We start from the raw sequence: 17,825 nt of genomic DNA, 5'->3' as shown, positions 1-17,825 counted from the left end.
TACAAATATATCTGATGCATATTGTTGTAGAATATTAGAATTTCATTTTATTCCATAACCATTATGTTGATAACATGGGTTCAATGTTTTCCGTCGAGTTGTGTAGCAATTTTTATAAATTCGGTTTTTATTCTTCTTTGGCTTCTTTTTGATTCAATATAGAACATAAATGGCCAACAAATAAATAAACTCTTCTAGTTTATTACACAAAATTTAGAAAAGAAGAACAACTAAAAAGAATTCTAAGGTAAGCTAAAAGCAAATGATATCTATCCTATGGTTTTGTTTATTTTAGTTAAATTAATGAGCTCTTTTGTTTAAGTGTTGTTGTGTTGTTGCAAAAACTTTCACAATACCCCATAGACAATTTATTTATAAAAATTTATACATAATTTTATTTGTTGTACACAAACATACATTTCAAAAAAAAAAAATTCTCGAGTACATTTGTTTGTATGTTTTAGTTGGACAATTGTTTTGCTGTAGTCGTTTCTTTTTGCTTATAAAATACCCCGCACATCTGTCATCAAACACAGCCAATTAGTTGAAATACACGTCCGCTTAAATTTTTGTTTATATATCAAATATTTCTATGTTAAATTATGCACAATTGTTGCTTAATTTTTTGTTTTTCGCTTCTTCTTTTAAATGCTATTAAAGAAATTTGTGCATTCTCATTGTTTATGCGGCCAACTTTGTCTGTGAGCATGTGTGGTGAAGAGTGGTGGATGGTGGGTGCCTAAAAAGATTTCACAAAATGTATGTCAAACAATAGGCATTAATTTTACCTACTAATGAATATGAAGGTTGCAATAGTGATTTATAAAACACAGAAGTCGGATGTAATTATTCACAAGTACATGTTTTTGGGAGTGTGTTTATAATAAAATCACATTTTGTAATTGTGTAATAAATTGGCTATAAATATAGAAACCGTTCCCTCCACCATTCCCTCCACCATACACTCAATCAAATTTGTTATACAAAACACGAAAAATGTTTGCTCAAACAGCAGATTTTTTCTGCTGAAAATGGGAAAGTAAACACTACTGCTGTTTCAGCAAACATAGGGCTGTTGTATTAGCAAACATTTCGGTTTGCTAAATCAGCAAACAATATCTGCTGTTTCAGATACAAAAATCTTCTGCAAACCAAACAAAAAGACGTTAAGTTCGGTAGGGCCCAACTTTGGATAAACACAAAATGTCTTTCGTCAAAATCCGGTGAAACGAAAAATGTTTGCTCAAACAGCAGATTTTTTCTGCTGAAAATGGGAAAGCTGATATTACGAAAAATGTTTGCTCAAACAGCAGATTTTTTCTGCTGAAAATGAGAAAGCTGATATTACTGCTGTGTCAGCAAACATAGGGCTGCTGTATTAGCAAACATTTCGGTCTGCTAAATCAGCAAACAATATCTGCTGTTTCACATACAAAAAATCTTCTGCAAACCAAACAAAAAGACGTTAAGTTCGGTCGGGCCCAACTTTGGATACCCAACACCTCGGGCATAAACACAAAATGTCTTTCGTCAAAATCCGGTGAAACGAAAAATGTTTGCTCAAACAGCAGATTTTTTCTGCTGAAAATGGGAAAGCTGATATTACGAAAAATGTTTGCTCAAACAGCAGATTTTTTTTGTTGAAAATGAGAAAGCTGATATTACTGCTGTGTCAGCAAACATAGGGCTGGTGTATTAGCAAACATTTCGCTCTGCTCAATCAGCAAACAAAATCTGCTGTTTCAGATACAAAAATCTTCTGCAAACCAAACAAAAAGACGTTAAGTTCGGTCGGGCCCACTTTGGATACCCACCACCTCGGGCATAAACACAAAATGTCTTTCGTAAAAATCCGGTGAAACGAAAAATGTTTGCTCAAACAGCAGATTTGTTCTGCTGAAAATGGGAAAGCTGATATTATGAAAAATGTTTGCTCAAACAGCAGATTTTTTCTGCTGAAAATGGGAAAGCTGATATTACTGCTGTTTCAGCAAACATAGGGCTGCTGTGTTAGCAAACATTTCGGTCTGCTAAATCAGCAAACAAAATCTGCTGTTTCAGGTGCAAAAATCTTCTGCAAACCAAACAAAAAGACGTTAAGTTCGGTAGGGCCCAACTTTGGATACCCACCACCTCGGGCATAAACACAAAATGTCTTTCGTCAAAATCCGGTGAAACGAAAAATGTTTGCTCAAACAGCAGATTTTTTCTGCCGAAAATGGGAAAGCAAACACTACTGCTGTTTCAGCAAACATAGGGCTGCTGTATTAGCAAACATTTCGCTCTGCTAAATCAGCAAACAAAATCTGCTGTTTCACATACAAAACTCTTCTGGAAACCAAACAAAAAGGCGTTAAGTTCGGTAGGGCCCAACTTTGAATACCCAACATCTCGGGCATAAACACAAAATATTTTTCGTCAAAATCCGGTGAAACGAAAAATGTTTGCTCAAACAGCAGATTTTTTCTGCTGAAAATAGGAAAGCAAACACTACAGCTGTTTCAGCAAACATAGGGCTGCTGTATTAGCAAAATTTTTCTGGTGAAAATGGGAAAGCTGATATTACTGCTGTTTCAGCAAACATAGGGCTGCTGTATTAGCAAACATTTCGCTTTGCTCAATCAGCAAACAAAATCTGCTGTTTCAGATACAAAAATCTTCTGCAAACCAAACAAAAAGACGTTAAGTTCGGTCGGGCCCAACTTTGGATACCCAACACCTCGGGCATAAACACTAAATATCTTTCGTCAAAATCCGGTGAAAAGTGCATACCTTATGCCGATTTGGACCAAACAAAGTCATTGTTCAATTGTGTATAACAAAATTTTGAACTTTTTCCGGTACCCAAGTGCGGATTTGGCCGCATTTTCCTTGGAGTGGGCAATAGTTTGTCACTGTTCCAACAATATCATCGGAACAAGGAGTGCTTCAGTTGGGTCAGTCGAGTGAAGTATGCCGTTGCCATCCGTTGTGTTTGCAGCTTTTCAATGCCCAGCTTACGTTCAGTGTCAGATCGTGCTTTCCTTGCCATGTTCAAATGAGTGCGAACCTTTGCTGCGCAACAAGGTCATGATCCGAATCTATTATATACGCTCCGCGGATCAATCGTACATCTAACACGCTGGATGAATGCCTTCCATCTATCACAACATGATCAATTTGGTTTCACGTGTTTTGATCGGATGACAGCCATGTGGCTTTATGAATGTTTTTATGTTGAAATCAGGTGCTACTAACTACCATGTTTTTTGCCGCGGCGAAATTTATCAGTCTCTACCCATTACTGGACGTTATCTCTTGGAGGCTAAAGATGTCTTTCTTCCCTATCTTCGCACTAAAATCTCCCAGAACGATTTTAATATCATGGGCGGTGCAGCGGTCATATTCTCCCCCTTGGGGCTCTTAGAAAATATCCTTGGTCTGCCCGTCCTTGTCTTTCGTCGGGGCATGGGCACAAATAAGGCTGATGTTGAAGAATTTGGCTTTTATGTGGATTGTGGCTAGCCTCTTGTTCAACGGAGTAAAGCTGCAGACAAGGTGTTTCAGTCTCCGACTAACCACAAATCCACAGCCAAACTCATGCCTCGTGTTATGGCAGCTATAGTTCGTCACCGTTTGGTGTTGTAGTGACGCCATTCCCAGTCCATCGCACTTTCTGTAAGGCGGTAATATCTGCCTTGTATTTCGCTCATACATCCGCCAGCGCGTGTGCTGCACCTCCTCTATAAAGAGTGCGGACATTCGAGGTGCATATCCGCAAATCATGGTGCTTTTTTCGTTTGTTCGTCAATGTTGGGTGGTGGGGGGGGTCCGGTTTTACTATTCCTGTTTCTCATAGTATTCTAGGTGCGGGTTACTGGCCTAGCGCCCCTACCCCATGGGTTTTGTGGGATTCCACACGTATCCCTCGTTGTGGCGAGCCGCTTGCTGCAAGATCCGACGCTCGCCGCCAGCCGCCCCTTACCTGGGAACAGACGCTGATGTTGGTCATTGGTTATTTGAAGGCGCCAATAACTCGCCTTGTCATCTTGAGTATTATTGGCGCTCAGTATTTAATTAAGAGCCAGTGCCACCTGACGCCTCACTGAAGCTCTCCTCTCGAGAACCACTGACTGCCCGCGGCCGCATTTGCAGCTACTTCGCATAAAAACGGAGCTTTCCACCATCCGCAACCTGTGAACGCGCCCGGTAGCTTTCAGCTAAGCTTCCCGTGATATGGAATATGGGCACCACACAAGTCGTAGCTCAACGTTCCAGCCTGTGTGGTGCTCATAGTCATCCCGTATCGGCCGGGTTTCAGACAAGGAGACAGCCCATCGTGTGATCTCTTTAATATCCTGTTGGAGAAGATTATACGAGATGCAGATGTGAATTGATATGGCACACTAACACATGCTACTCGCCTATGCCGACGACATCGATATCATAGGTCGATCGCCGGAAGTAGTAACTGCAGCCTTTGAAAGAATCGAAAGAGAGTCAGTGAAAATGGGTCTGGCAGTTTATGGAGATAAGACGAAATGGATGGTTTCAACTCCCACAAAGCCTTGCACAACCGAGCAGATAAAGAAAATGGAGAAAGTTGGGAATCACAACTTTGAGACAGTCCGTAACTTTATCTACCTTGGGGCACCGTCGTAACCGAAACGAATGACATTAGTTTTGAGATTAAGCGAAGAACAATACTGGCAAACAGATGCTACTTTGGACTAAGTAAGCAGCTTAGAAACAAGAACACCTCTCGATAGAGGGAGATCAATCTATACAAGAGACTGTTATATGGTTCTGAGGCATGAGTACTTGTGAAAGCAGATGAGGCAGTACTTGGAGTATTTGAGAGAAAAATTCTTCGTAGAATATATGGACCAATTTGCGTTAACGGAGAATAAAGGCGACGTATGAATCACGAGGCCACCGTAGAGCAGAGGTTAGCATGTCCGCCAATGACGCTGAACGCCTGGGTTCGAATCCTGGCGAGACCATTAGAAAAAATGTTCAGCGCTGGCTTTCCCCTCCTAATGCTGGCAACATTTGTGAGGTACTATGCCATGTAAAACTTCTCTCCACTGCGGCACGCCGTTCGCACTCGGCTATAAAAAGGAGGCCCCTTATCATTGAGCTTTGAGATAGGTGATAGGTGAGAAGTTTGCCCCTGTTCCTTAGTGGAGTGTTCATAGGCAAAATTTGCAATTTGCATGAACAACGAGCTGTATGACGACGTTAGCATAGTCACACACATCAAAATACAACTGCTGCGTTGGCTAGGTCATGTTGTCAGAATGGATGAGGAAGCTCCAGCAAAGAAGTCTTTTGAAGGCAAACACGGTGGTACACGCAAACCGGGAAGACCAAAAGCCCGATGGAAAGATCAATTGGTGGGAGACAACTCGCAACTTGGTGTCAGTGATTTTAGAATGAGCGCAGAAGATCGAGGCGCTTGGAAGGCTATTCTACGTTCGGCTAGTGGAACAAATATTCTGTCATAGCCAATTAAAGTAATGTAACCGATTTGCGCCATATTCATCACAGTTGTTTGAAAGTCATATCAAAACACCACGTGCAAAATTTCAGTCAAATCGGATAAGAATTGCCCCCTCTAGAGGCTCAAGAAGTCAAGATCCCAGATCGGATTTAATGGCAGCTATATCAGGTAATTAATCGATTTAAACCATACTTATCACAATTGTTGGAAGTCGTATCAAAACTCCACGTGCAAAATTTCTTTCAAATCGGATAAGAATTGCGATCTCTGGAGGCTCAATAAGTCAAGACCCAAGATCGGTTTATGTGACAGCTATATCAGGTTATGAGCCGATTTGAACCATACTTAGGAAAGTTGTTGGAAGTCGTGTCAAAACACCACATGCAAAATTTCAGTAAAATCGGATAAGAATTGCGACCTCTGGAGGCTCAATAAGTCAAGACCCAAGATCGGTTTATATGGCAGCTATATCAGGCTATGAGCCGATTTGAACCATACTTAGGAAAGTTGTTGGAAGTCGTGTCAAAACACCACATGCAAAATTTCAGTCAAATCGGATAAAAAGTGCGCCCTCTGGAGGCTCAATAAGTCAAGACCCAAGATCGGCAGCTATATCAAAACATGGACCGACCGGGCACATTTACAATCCCAAGCGACCTACACAAATAAAAAGAATTTGCGCGAAATTTCAAGTGGCTGGCTTTACTCCTTCAAAAGTTTGCGTGCTTTCGTCAGACATACGGACGGAGGGACAGACATACGGACGGAGGGACAGACTGACGGAGGGACGGACGGACGGACAGACGGACTTTAAGGGGTCTTAGACGCATATTTCGAGTTGTTTCAAACAGAATGACGAAATTAGTATACCCCAATCCTATGGTGGAGTTTTTAAGTTTTATACAAACTCTGGTTAAATCTAAAACACCTGGTCGTCCCAACAGACGTGCTGCTCATTTAAACCTTATTTTTTAAAACCCATTAGACAAAAAGTTTATTCCTTTGATGGCGTGACTTTTTATGCTTGCAATGTTGCTTGCCACATACTTCATCTTTGAATAGACAAAGACGGGTGAATGTTCGCCAGCATATTCCTTCATTTCATGTTCGTATATGCAGAGTACTTTTTGTGTACATAAGAGTGCTTCATAAAGAAGAGTTCTAGTAAATACGGAAATGCGCCGCCATGGTCGCATTTGGGCTGAGGGAGCTCGGCTTGCTGAAGGAGGATGGTTGACACAGTTCGATTCTGGGTGTAATGGATGCGGAGGGTAAACTGAGGAGGATCTCCGACTACCTGGCACCAGTGCCGACTGGAGTGAGGGCATTCGCGATTCGATTTCCTGAGAGGGGTGGCGAGGGAAGGTGAATGATGTACTTGAGGAGGATGAGAGCTCGATCTACACAGATTGCTCCAAGATTCAGTCAGGGACTGGATTGGGGGTCTACTCTGACGCACTCAATATCAGTCTCTGTCTCTGAGACTGCCGAACGAATGTACGGTCTTTCAAGCAGAGGTTTCTGCCATTGCCGTAGACGCAAGAGAAATTCAGGTATGGGACTTACCACTCTCGAAACTTAGAATTAATGTGAACAGTATGGCGGCCCTAAAGGCCTAAGGGTCGAAGATGGTGAGGTCGAGATGCGTGGCGAATTGTTGGGAGTCCCTGGATAGGCTCCGGGCCCACGATGGGACGCTGACATAGGTTCCTGGACATGAGGGGATTCGAGGGAATTAGAGGGCGGACGAGTGCGCCAGGAGGGGCCCGTCTGCGCTGGACGAACCAGTCATCGGTCTTGCCTACGTGCCATTTGTCGAGCTACTGAGCACAGTAGAGGGGATGGTGAGGGCGTCGTCGTTGGCGAGGTGGGACTCGGTGGATGGTTGCCGGACTGCAATGGCGCTATGGCCGGTCATTGACGAGTACGAAGGGGTTGCTGGCGTTCGATAAGAGGTCGATGGGTACCTTGACAGGAGTCATAACCAGACTCTGTGCCATAGGCCGCATGGCGGGGCGCATGGGGATAGCGCCCAATGACTTCTGCATGAGTTGCCTCGATGAGGATGAGGAGGAGACTACTGAGCACTTGCTGTGTTCTTGTCCGGGTCTGCAGAGACATAGGCTTTCATGAAGCATGATCTGTTGAAGTTACCGGTGAATTTCATAGAAATCGGCCCAGTTTTGGGTAAAGGTCCCATATATGAATGTTCCACACTTTTCAAGTGTATGTATCACTTAAACAGTGTTTTTATACGATTTGCCTGAAATTTAGGACAGTGAGTTGTGTTAGGCCCCTCGACATCCTTCGTCAATTTGGCTCAGATCGGTCCGGAGTTGAATATAGCTGCCATATAGACCGATCCTCCGATTTAGGGTCTGTGGCCCATAAAAGCTACATTTATTATCCGATTTTGTTGAAATTTAAGACAGTGAGTTGTGTTAGGCCCATCGACTTTCTTCGTTAACTTGGGCCAGATCGGTCCAGATTTGGATATAGTTACCGTATAGACCGATCTCTCGATTAAAGGTCTTGCTCCCATAAAAGGCGCATTTATTGTCCTATGTGGCCGAAATTTGGGACAGAGAGTGAAGTTAAGCCCCTAGACATACTTCTGCAATATGGCACAGAACGGTTCAGATTTGGATATAGCTGTCTTATGGACCGATCTCTCGATTTAAGGTTTTGGGTCCATAAAAGGTGCATTTATTATCCGATTTTGCTGAAATTCGGAACAGTGGGTTAAATTAGGTCCTTCAGCATCTTTTTGCAATATGACCCAGATCGGTTCACATTTGGATATGGCTGCCATATAGATTGATCTCTCGATTTAAGGTTTTGGGCCCATAAAATGCGCATTTATTGTCCGATTTCGCCAAAATTTGGGACAGTGACTTGTGTTATGTATTTCGACATCCTTCTTCAATTTGGCCCAGATCGGTCAAGATAGCTGTCATATGGACCGATCTAAAGGGTGATTTTTTTGAGGTTAGGATTTTCATGCATTAGTATTTGACAGATCACGTGGGATTTCAGACATGGTGTCAAAGAGAAAGATGCTCAGTATGCTTTGACATTTCATCATGAATAGACTTACTAACGAGCAACGCTTGCAAATCATTGAATTTTATTACCAAAATCAGTGTTCGGTTCGAAATGTGTTCATTCACCGTTCAGCGATGAGGCTCATTTCTGGTTGAATGGCTACGTAAATAAGCAAAATTGCCGCATTTGGAGTGAAGAGCAACCAGAAGCCGTTCAAGAACTGCCCATGCATCCCGAAAAATGCACTGTTTGGTGTGGTTTGTACGCTGGTGGAATCATTGGACCGTATTTTTTCAAAGATGCTGTTGGACGCAACGTTACGGTGAATGAACACATTTCGAACCGAACACTGATTTTGGTAATAAAATTCAATGATTTGCAAGCGTTGCTCGTTAGTAAGTCTATTCATGATGAAATGTCAAAGCATACTGAGCATCTTTCTCTTTGACACCATGTCTGAAATCCCACGTGATCTGTCAAATACTAATGCATGAAAATCCTAACCTCAAAAAAATCACCTTTTATTTATTTAAAGTATTGTGCCCATGAAAGGCGCCGATTCGCCGAAATTTGAGACAGGGAGTTGTGTTAGGCCCTTCGACAGCCCTCTTTAATTCGGCTCAGATCGGTTCAGATTTGGATATAGCTGCCATATAGACCGATCCCTCAATTTAAGGTTTTGAACCCTTAAAAGGCGCATTGATTGTCCGATTTCGCCGAAATTTTGGACAGTGAATTGTTTTAGGTCCTTCCACATCTTTGTTCAATTTGGCCCAGATCGGTCCAGATTTGAATATAGCTGCCATATAGACCGATCTCTTGATGTAAGGTTTTGGGCCCATTAAAGGCGCATTCATTATCCGATTTCTTCGAAATTTGGGACAGTGAGTTGTGTAAGACTCCTCGACATCTCTCTGCGATTTGCCCTAGATCGATAGAGATTTAGATATAGCTGCCATATAGCCCGTCTCTCCATTTAAGGTCATGCGCGCATAAAAGGCGCATTTATTGTCCTATGTCACTGAAATTTGGGACATTGAGTTTTGTTAAGTCCTTCGATATCCCTCTTTAATTTGGCCTAGATCGTTCCAAATTTGGATATATTGGGTTGCCCAAAAAGGAATTGCGGATATTTCATATAGTCGGCATTGACAAATTTTTTTCACAGCTTGTGACTACTAAACTTTTTTTTTGTTCCTTTTATGCACAACCTACCTTTTCAGTTGTAAGATACCCTTATGTCAATAAATATGGCAAAATATTTAAATGCCCAACACCTAGAATACACTAAAGTCAAATGTACACAATAAGAATCAACGCGGTACAGTGGGTTGGCAGGAATGCGTTAAGGAGTCATCATGGGAGAAACACGAATAGCTTCAAATGAAATTAAATGAAAACATACTTAAATATGCCTTATCCTTCTCCTTATCCTGCCACGCACACACACACACACACCCACAAACCTTGCATAATCAAATGCCTTACATAACACCCACCATCCTCCTTCAACCAACTCATATCCACATCTTCTGCCCTTAAAAATTCCACCATGCAGAAAAATAAAGGCAAAGAACAAAACATTTAGCAACTCCTTTATGAATGAAAATTTTATCTTAAGCGATTTTAATGAAATCCAACGAAATGAAAAATGTAAATGTGAAATTGGCTTTCTTTGCGGAATCATTGAAGAGCAAATGAGAGCAAGGCGTTGAAGGCAAACGTAAAGGACATAAGGATGCTCATTCACATATGTTTCATATTCAAATTACGTGCTAAGGATAATAAAAAAGAAAATACAAATCCACAAAAGTTGAGGGAAGAGCACTGTAATGAGATATTTGCCATATGAAAGTCAAGACAATTACATAAATCTTAATGGCCTTTGAGGTTAATTTGAATTTTTATTTGCTTTTTTTTCACATATTCCTGTCAGGAAAATTAAATAGGTACTAAGGGTAGATGAAGAATGGATTTAGACTGATGGGGTGGCATCAGAAATTAAAAATACTTTTATCCAACAACAGGGAAAGGAGTATCATTGGCATTGTGCTAGTTACAAATCTTCTACATCTGGTTCACAAAGGCCATAACCCGACAGAAAACAAATATAAACGGGCCGAGCATATATTCTACGAGCTCCTTCATATGGCATGTGAGTGGGCTAGACCCAGGGGTCTCAATGTTAATACAGAGAAATTTCGATCTTCTCTGGGTTAACATTAAGACCCCTGAGTCTAGCGCCCAGTCATAGGCCATATGCCTGTTCACAAGGAAGAATAAGGTAAGTTTATTTGATGCACCACGTTTCCTCAACAAAACGATTTCGATATCTGACAAGGTCAAATATTTAGGACTCATCTTGGATGGGAAACTTAACTCAGAAGCGTGGTGAGAAGGCTCACAGATGTTGCGCACTATGTAGACGAGCTGTAGGCTCAAAATGGGGCCTGAATCCGCGGATAGTCTAATAGCCATGTCCATCCGTCTGTCAGTTGAAATCACGGTACAGCCTTTAAAAATAGAGATATTGAGCTGAAACTGATTCTTTTTTTTGTCCATAAGCAGGTTAAGTTCGAAGATGGGCTATATCGGACTATATCTTGGTATAGCCCCCATTTAGACCAATCGGCCGATTTAGGGTCTTAGGCCCATTAAACGCCACATATATTATCCAATTTTAATAAAATTTGGGACAGTGAGTTGTGTTAGACCAGTCGACATACTTCTTCAATTTGGTCCAGATCGGTTTGGATTTGGATATAGCTGCTATATAGACCGATCTCTCGATATAAGAGTTTGGGCCCATAAAAAGCGCATTTATTGTCCGATTTCGACGAAATTGAGGACAGTGGGTTGTGTTAGGCCCTGCGAAGGCTTTTTGCAGATCGGAGCAGATTTGGATATAGCTGCTATATAGACCGATCTCTCGATTTAAGGGTTTGGGCCCATAAAAGGCGCATTTATTGTCTGATGTCACCAAAATTTGGGACAGTGAGTTGTGTAGGGCCCTTCGACATTCATCTTCAATTTGGCCCAGATCGGTCCAGATGTGGATATAGCTGCCATATAGACCATCTCTTGATTTAAGGTCATGGGCCCATAAAAGGCGCATTTATTATTCAATGTTGCCGATGTTTGGAACAGTGAGTTGTGTTTGGCCCCTCGACATCTTTCTGCGATTTGGCCTAGATCGATCCAGATTTAGATATAGCTGCCATATAGACTGATCTCTCGATTTAAGGTTTTGGACCCATAAAAGGCGATTTCGCCGAAATTTGGGACAGTGAGTTGTGTAAGGCCCCTTGACGCCTTTTTGCAATCTGGCTTAGATCGGTCCAGATTTGGATATAGCTGCCATATAGACCGATCTCTCGATTTAAGGTTTTTTGCCCATAAAAGGCGCATTTCTCGTCCGATTTTGTCAAGATAAGGCACAGTGAGTTGTGTAGGGCCCTTCGACATCCATCTTTAATTTGGCCCAGATCGGTCCAGATGTGGATAAAGCTGCCATATGGACCGATCTCTCGATTTAAGGCTTTAGGCCCATAAAAGGCGCAGTTATGGTCCGATGTCGCCAAAATTTTGGACAGTGAGTTGTGTTAGGCCATGCGACAGCCTTTTGCAATCTGGCTCAGATCGGTTCAGATTTAGATATAGCTGCCATATAGACCGATTTCTCGATTTAAGGTTTTGGGCCCATAAAAGGCGCATTTATTGTCCAATGTCATTGAAATTTGGGATATTGAGTTTTGTTAGGCCCTTCGATATCCCTCTTAAATTTGGCCTAGATCGTTCCAAATTTGGATATAGCTGACATATAGACCGGTCTCTCGATTTATAGTCTTGGCCCCACAAAATACGCAATTATAATTCGATTTAGTTGAAATTTGACGCAGTGGCTGACGTTAGACTATTCGACATCCTTGTCGTTTATAGTTCAGAGCGGTCCATATTAGAATATAGCTACCAAAAAGACCAATATTTTTTTTCTGCTAATTTAAAAATTGTATGTGTCAATGTCTGTGCTGAATTTGGTCCAAAATCGGACCATATTTCGATATAGCTGCTATGGGGGCATAAATTGTGAATTTATCCGCGGTTTATGACGATAGGTGGTTTACATATATGCCCGAGGTGGTGGGTATCCAAAGTTCGGCCCGCCCGAACTTAACACCTTTTAGCACACTGTCATGGCTTCCACATGTTTTATGACCCTTTTATAAGTAAACTTTAATCATTTATTATTTTATCTTTTTATTTCAGGTAAGTTGATGTTTAAAAACTAAAAACTTGTATAAAAAATATTGTAAGTACCAATACATAATAAGACAATAACTAATATATTGCTGGATTTAGATATTGATATTTGAAGTCGGAATTTTTTCTTCCTTATTCATTATTAATATATATTTTATTTATATTCTATACGCCCACATTATCATGAAACCGTTGGTATCATCCTAAGCCGTTACTATGGTACTGTGACTTAGTGTATTGGTTTGCCAAAAAAACGAATATTTTTAGGTGCAAACTTCTGTTGTGTTCCTGTGTCATTTGTTCAAATAGCTTTTAAACCTCTTATTGTTTAGTAGGTCATTTAAACTTCTGCGAATCAGCACACTTTTACAAGACCTGCCATAATAGAATTGAACGATATATCCTCATGTTCTTGCATTCTCCCCAATTCATTCACTTTTTAAACCTCCAACTTCAGTTCGATTAATGGCTTATCCAGGCGTTGAACATATCAGTCAATAGTATTGCAAGAAGCCTTTCAATTTCAATTCAGTCTACCCAGTAACACAAATATTTGTTGTATCGATCACTAAATTAAAAATTGCCGGGGTTGTGAACTTTCATCAATAGCCAGCCAATCAATGGGCGCACCATTAGGCACATTTAGGCAGGTTGACTTTTTTGCCTCTATGTCATTGTGTACACTTTGTTGATTTGTTGTAATGTAATGCAAAGAATTACATTAGAACATCTGTGCTGTCGGTGCGTGTTTGTGTTCCGTTCATCACGTATAAACACCCACCCAAGCATACACATACACACACACACATGTATAGACATCTAAGGGAGAGGGCCACTCACTAATCGAATTAATGAAATTAATTTTTGATGGTATTGAAATTAGTGCGAGCCAACATTTGCCACGAGTGTAGTCGTGTGTATGAATTTACCTTTACATTGCACTAATGCTAACACGCTCACATACTCACATGTCTTGAATTTCATTGTTGTTCCATGATGGGTAGGGATGACGATGCAGAATAGTTTTCGAATCTATAAAGTCAAAAAATGTTAAAGACACCACATTTGTTGATTCTCTTTTGATACTTTTAAAGGCTGCAATTGCTTCTAACGGTAATAGGCCCATAATATCGATGACGTCGGCGGCTTAGGCGAGTAGCATATATGTCACACATGCATCTCGTATAATCTTCTGCAGCCAGATACTCGTATGTTTGTCTGAAAGCTCGTTTGGTATTGAACGGTTAGAAGAGGTTTAAAGCCAAAATAGAAAAACAGAGATCCACCTGTTTTTGAGCGTTGCTTTGAAAAATGCAACTCTGCAAAGAAATCCCACAAAAAGCAAAGAATTTTCACCTTTGTCAACTAAAATCGAGCGTCATTCTGTGTTGTCAGGCGTGAATTAGTGTTTTTATTGCCACCACCATAGGATGGGGGTATACTAATCTAGTCATTTGGTTTGCAACACCTGGAAATATTGATCTGCGACCCCATTAAGTAAAGATATTCTGGACCGTCTCGACATTCTGAGTCGATCTAGTCATGACCGTCCGTCCGTCTGCCGAAATCACGATAGCGCTCGAAAGCGTAAGGTTAACCCCTTGAAACTTTGCACATATACTTTTTATTGCTGTAGGTCGTTGGGTATTGGAAATGGGCCATATCGGTTCAGATTTGGATATAGCCCCCATATAAATTGATGCCCAACTTTGAATCCTTGAGCCCTTAGCAGCCTCAATTTTCATCCGATTTGGCTAATATTTGGAACAAAGTTCAAAGTAATGACTTAGAACTTCCATGTCAAGTATGATCCGAATCGGTCTGTAAACAGATATAGCCCCATATAAACCCAACCCCCGATTCTGACTTCCATGCCAAGTATGATCCGCATCGGTCTATAAACAGATAAAGCCCCCATATAAACCGATCCCCCCGATCCATGACAAGCATGATCCTAATCAGTCTATAAACAGATATAACCCCATATAAACCGATCCCCCGCTTTGACTTCTTGAGCCTCAGTTTTCATCCGATTTGGCTAAAATTTGAAACAAAGACTTGAGTTATGACTTTCAACATCCATGCCAAGTTGGATCCGAATCGGTCTATAAACAGATATAGCCTCCACATGAACCGATCCCCCGATTTGACTTCTTGAGCCCGTAGGAGCCTCAATTTTCATCCGATTTGTCTGAAATTTGAAACAAAGACCGATCCCTGGATTTGACTTCTTGAGCCCTTAGAAGCCTAAATTTTGGAACAAAGACTTAAGTTATGACTACCAACATCCCTACCAAGTATGGTCTGAATCGGTATATAATAAGCCGATCCCCGATTTGACTTGTTGAGCCCTTAGAAGCCTAAATTTTCATCCGATTTGGCTAAAATTTGGAACAATGACTTAAGTTATCCAATTTGGCTGAAATTTGAAACCATGACTTGAGTTATGACTTTCAACATCCGTGCCAAGTATGATCCGAATCGGCCTATAAACAGATATAGCCCCCACATGAACCGATCCCCCGATTTGACTTCTTGAGCTCTTATAGGACTAAATTTTCATCCGATTTGACTGAAATTTGGAACAAAGATCTGTGTTACAACTTTCAACATCCATGCCAAGTATGATCCGAATCGGTCTATAAACAGATATAGCCCCCATATGAACCGATCCCCCCATTTGACTTCTTGAGCCCTTAGAAGCATAAATTTTGGAACAAAGACTTAGGTTGTGACTTCCAACATCCGTACCAAGTATGATCGGAAACGGTCTATAAACAGCTATAGCCCCCATATAAGTCGATCCCCGATTTGACTTCTTGATCCCCATTAAGCCTCAATTTTCATCCGATTTGGCTGAAATTTGAAACAAAGACTTGAGTATGTTCCGAATCGGTCTATAAACAGCTATAGCCTTATATTAAACCAGACCTGACTTTTTGAGCCCCTAGAAGCCTAAATGTTCACCTGATTCGGCTGAAATTTGGCCCACAAACCTATCTTATGATAGACAGCAGCATGCATATGGTAAAGGCAAGTCCACTGAAGCAGCCCCTACTTTCGGACTATCGGACTATATCTTGATATAGCCCCCATGTAGACCGATTCGCCGATTTAGGGTCTTAGACCCATAAAAGGCGCATTTATTGTCTGATTTCGCTGAAATTTGTCACAGTGAGTTGCGTTGGGCCAGTCGAAATCTCACTTTAATGTGGGCCAGATCGGTCTAGATTTAGAGGTAGCTGCCATATAGACCGATCTCTCGATTTAAGGTCTTGGGCCCATGAAAGGCGTATTTATTGCCCGATTTAGCCAAAATTTGAGACAGTGAGTTGTGTTATGCTCCTTGATATCTTCCTGCAATATGGGACAGGTCGATCCAGATTGGGATATAGCTGCCATATAGACCGATAAAAGGCGCGATTTCGCCGAAATTTGGGACCGGGAGTTGTGTTAGGCCCTTCGACAGCCCTCTTCAATTTGGCCCAGATCGGTACAGATTTCGATATGGCTGCCATATAGACCGATCTCTCGATTTAAGTTTTTAGATCCATAAAAGGCGCGATTTCGCCGAAATTTGGGACAGGAAGTTGTGTTAGGACCTTCGACATCCCTCTTCAATTTGGCCCAGATCGGTTCAGATCTCTTACTTTTAATTTTTGGGGTCATAAAAGGCGCTTTTATTGTCCGATTTCGCTGAAATTTGGGACCGGGAGTTGTGTTAGGCCCTTCGACAGCCCTCTTCAATTTGGACCAGATCGGTACAGATTTGGATAGAGCTGCCATATAGGCCTATCTCGATGTACTTTTTAGGACCATAAAAGGCGCATTTATTGTCCGATTTCGCTGAAAGTTGGGACAGTGAGTTCTCTTCTACAACTTTCTGGAATTTGGTCCAGATCGGTTCAGATTTGGATATAGCTGCCATAAAGACCGATCTCTCGATTTAAGGTTTTGGACCCATAAAAGGCGCATTTATTGTCCGATTTCGCCGAAATTTGGGACTGTGAGATGCGTTAGGGTCTTCAACAACTTTCTGCAATTTGACCCAGATCGGTTCAGATTTAGATATAGCTACCATATAGACCGATCTCTAGATTTAAGGTTTTGGCCCCATAAAAGCGCAATTATTGTCCGATTTCGCCAAAATTTGGGACATGTTCGACAGTTCGACAGCCCTCTTCAATTTGGCCCAGATCGGTACAGATTTGGATAGAGCTGCCATATAGGCCTATCTCTCGATTTAATTTTTAGGCCCATAAAAGGTGAATTTATTGTCCGATTTCGCCGAAATTTTGGAAAGTGAGATGGGTTAGGGTCTTCAGCAACTTTCTGCAGTTTGGCCCAGATCGGTTTAGATTTGGATATATCTGCCATATAGACCGATCTCTTGATTTAAGGTTTTGGCCCCATAAAAAGCACATTTACTGTCCGATTTCGCTGAAATTTGAGACAGTGACTTATGTTAGGCTTTGCGACATCCGTGTCGTATATGGTTCAGATGGGTTTATATTTGGATATGGCTACCAAAAAGACCAAAATTTTGTTCTACAAAACAGAGCAATGACTTGTAGTTATTAGACCTCTCAATATCCGTGTCGAATTTGGTCCAACTCGGACTATATTTCGATTAAGCTGCAGTGGGGGCATAAATTATGCATTTTTCACGGGATTATGACGAAAGGTGGTTTACATAAATAGCCGAGGTTGTGGGTATCCAAAGTTCGGCCCGGCCGAACTTAACGCCTCTTTGCTTGTTAGTCTTTAGAGCGCACAACCAGCCGATTACTGGCTTAGGTGTAAGTCCATAGTGGCATGGAGCAGATTAATATGGTCACCCTCTTTTCAACCTAATCTGAACTGGATACAACTAAAGTGAAACTCAGCAAATTTTTCATCCCCATCTGGCATCTCTATTTGTTTGTTCTTCTCTACGCAGTAAGAAATGTTTGATTTCCCTTTCTGGTATCGATATTCTTGATGGTAAATTGTTAGCAATGGGGGTTTGGCGTGTATACCTATACACATATCTGTGTGC

Source organism: Stomoxys calcitrans, chromosome 1, assembly GCF_963082655.1.
Source record: "Stomoxys calcitrans chromosome 1, idStoCalc2.1, whole genome shotgun sequence".
NCBI lineage: Eukaryota > Metazoa > Arthropoda > Insecta > Diptera > Muscidae > Stomoxys > Stomoxys calcitrans.
This window is presented reverse-complemented; position numbering follows the sequence as displayed.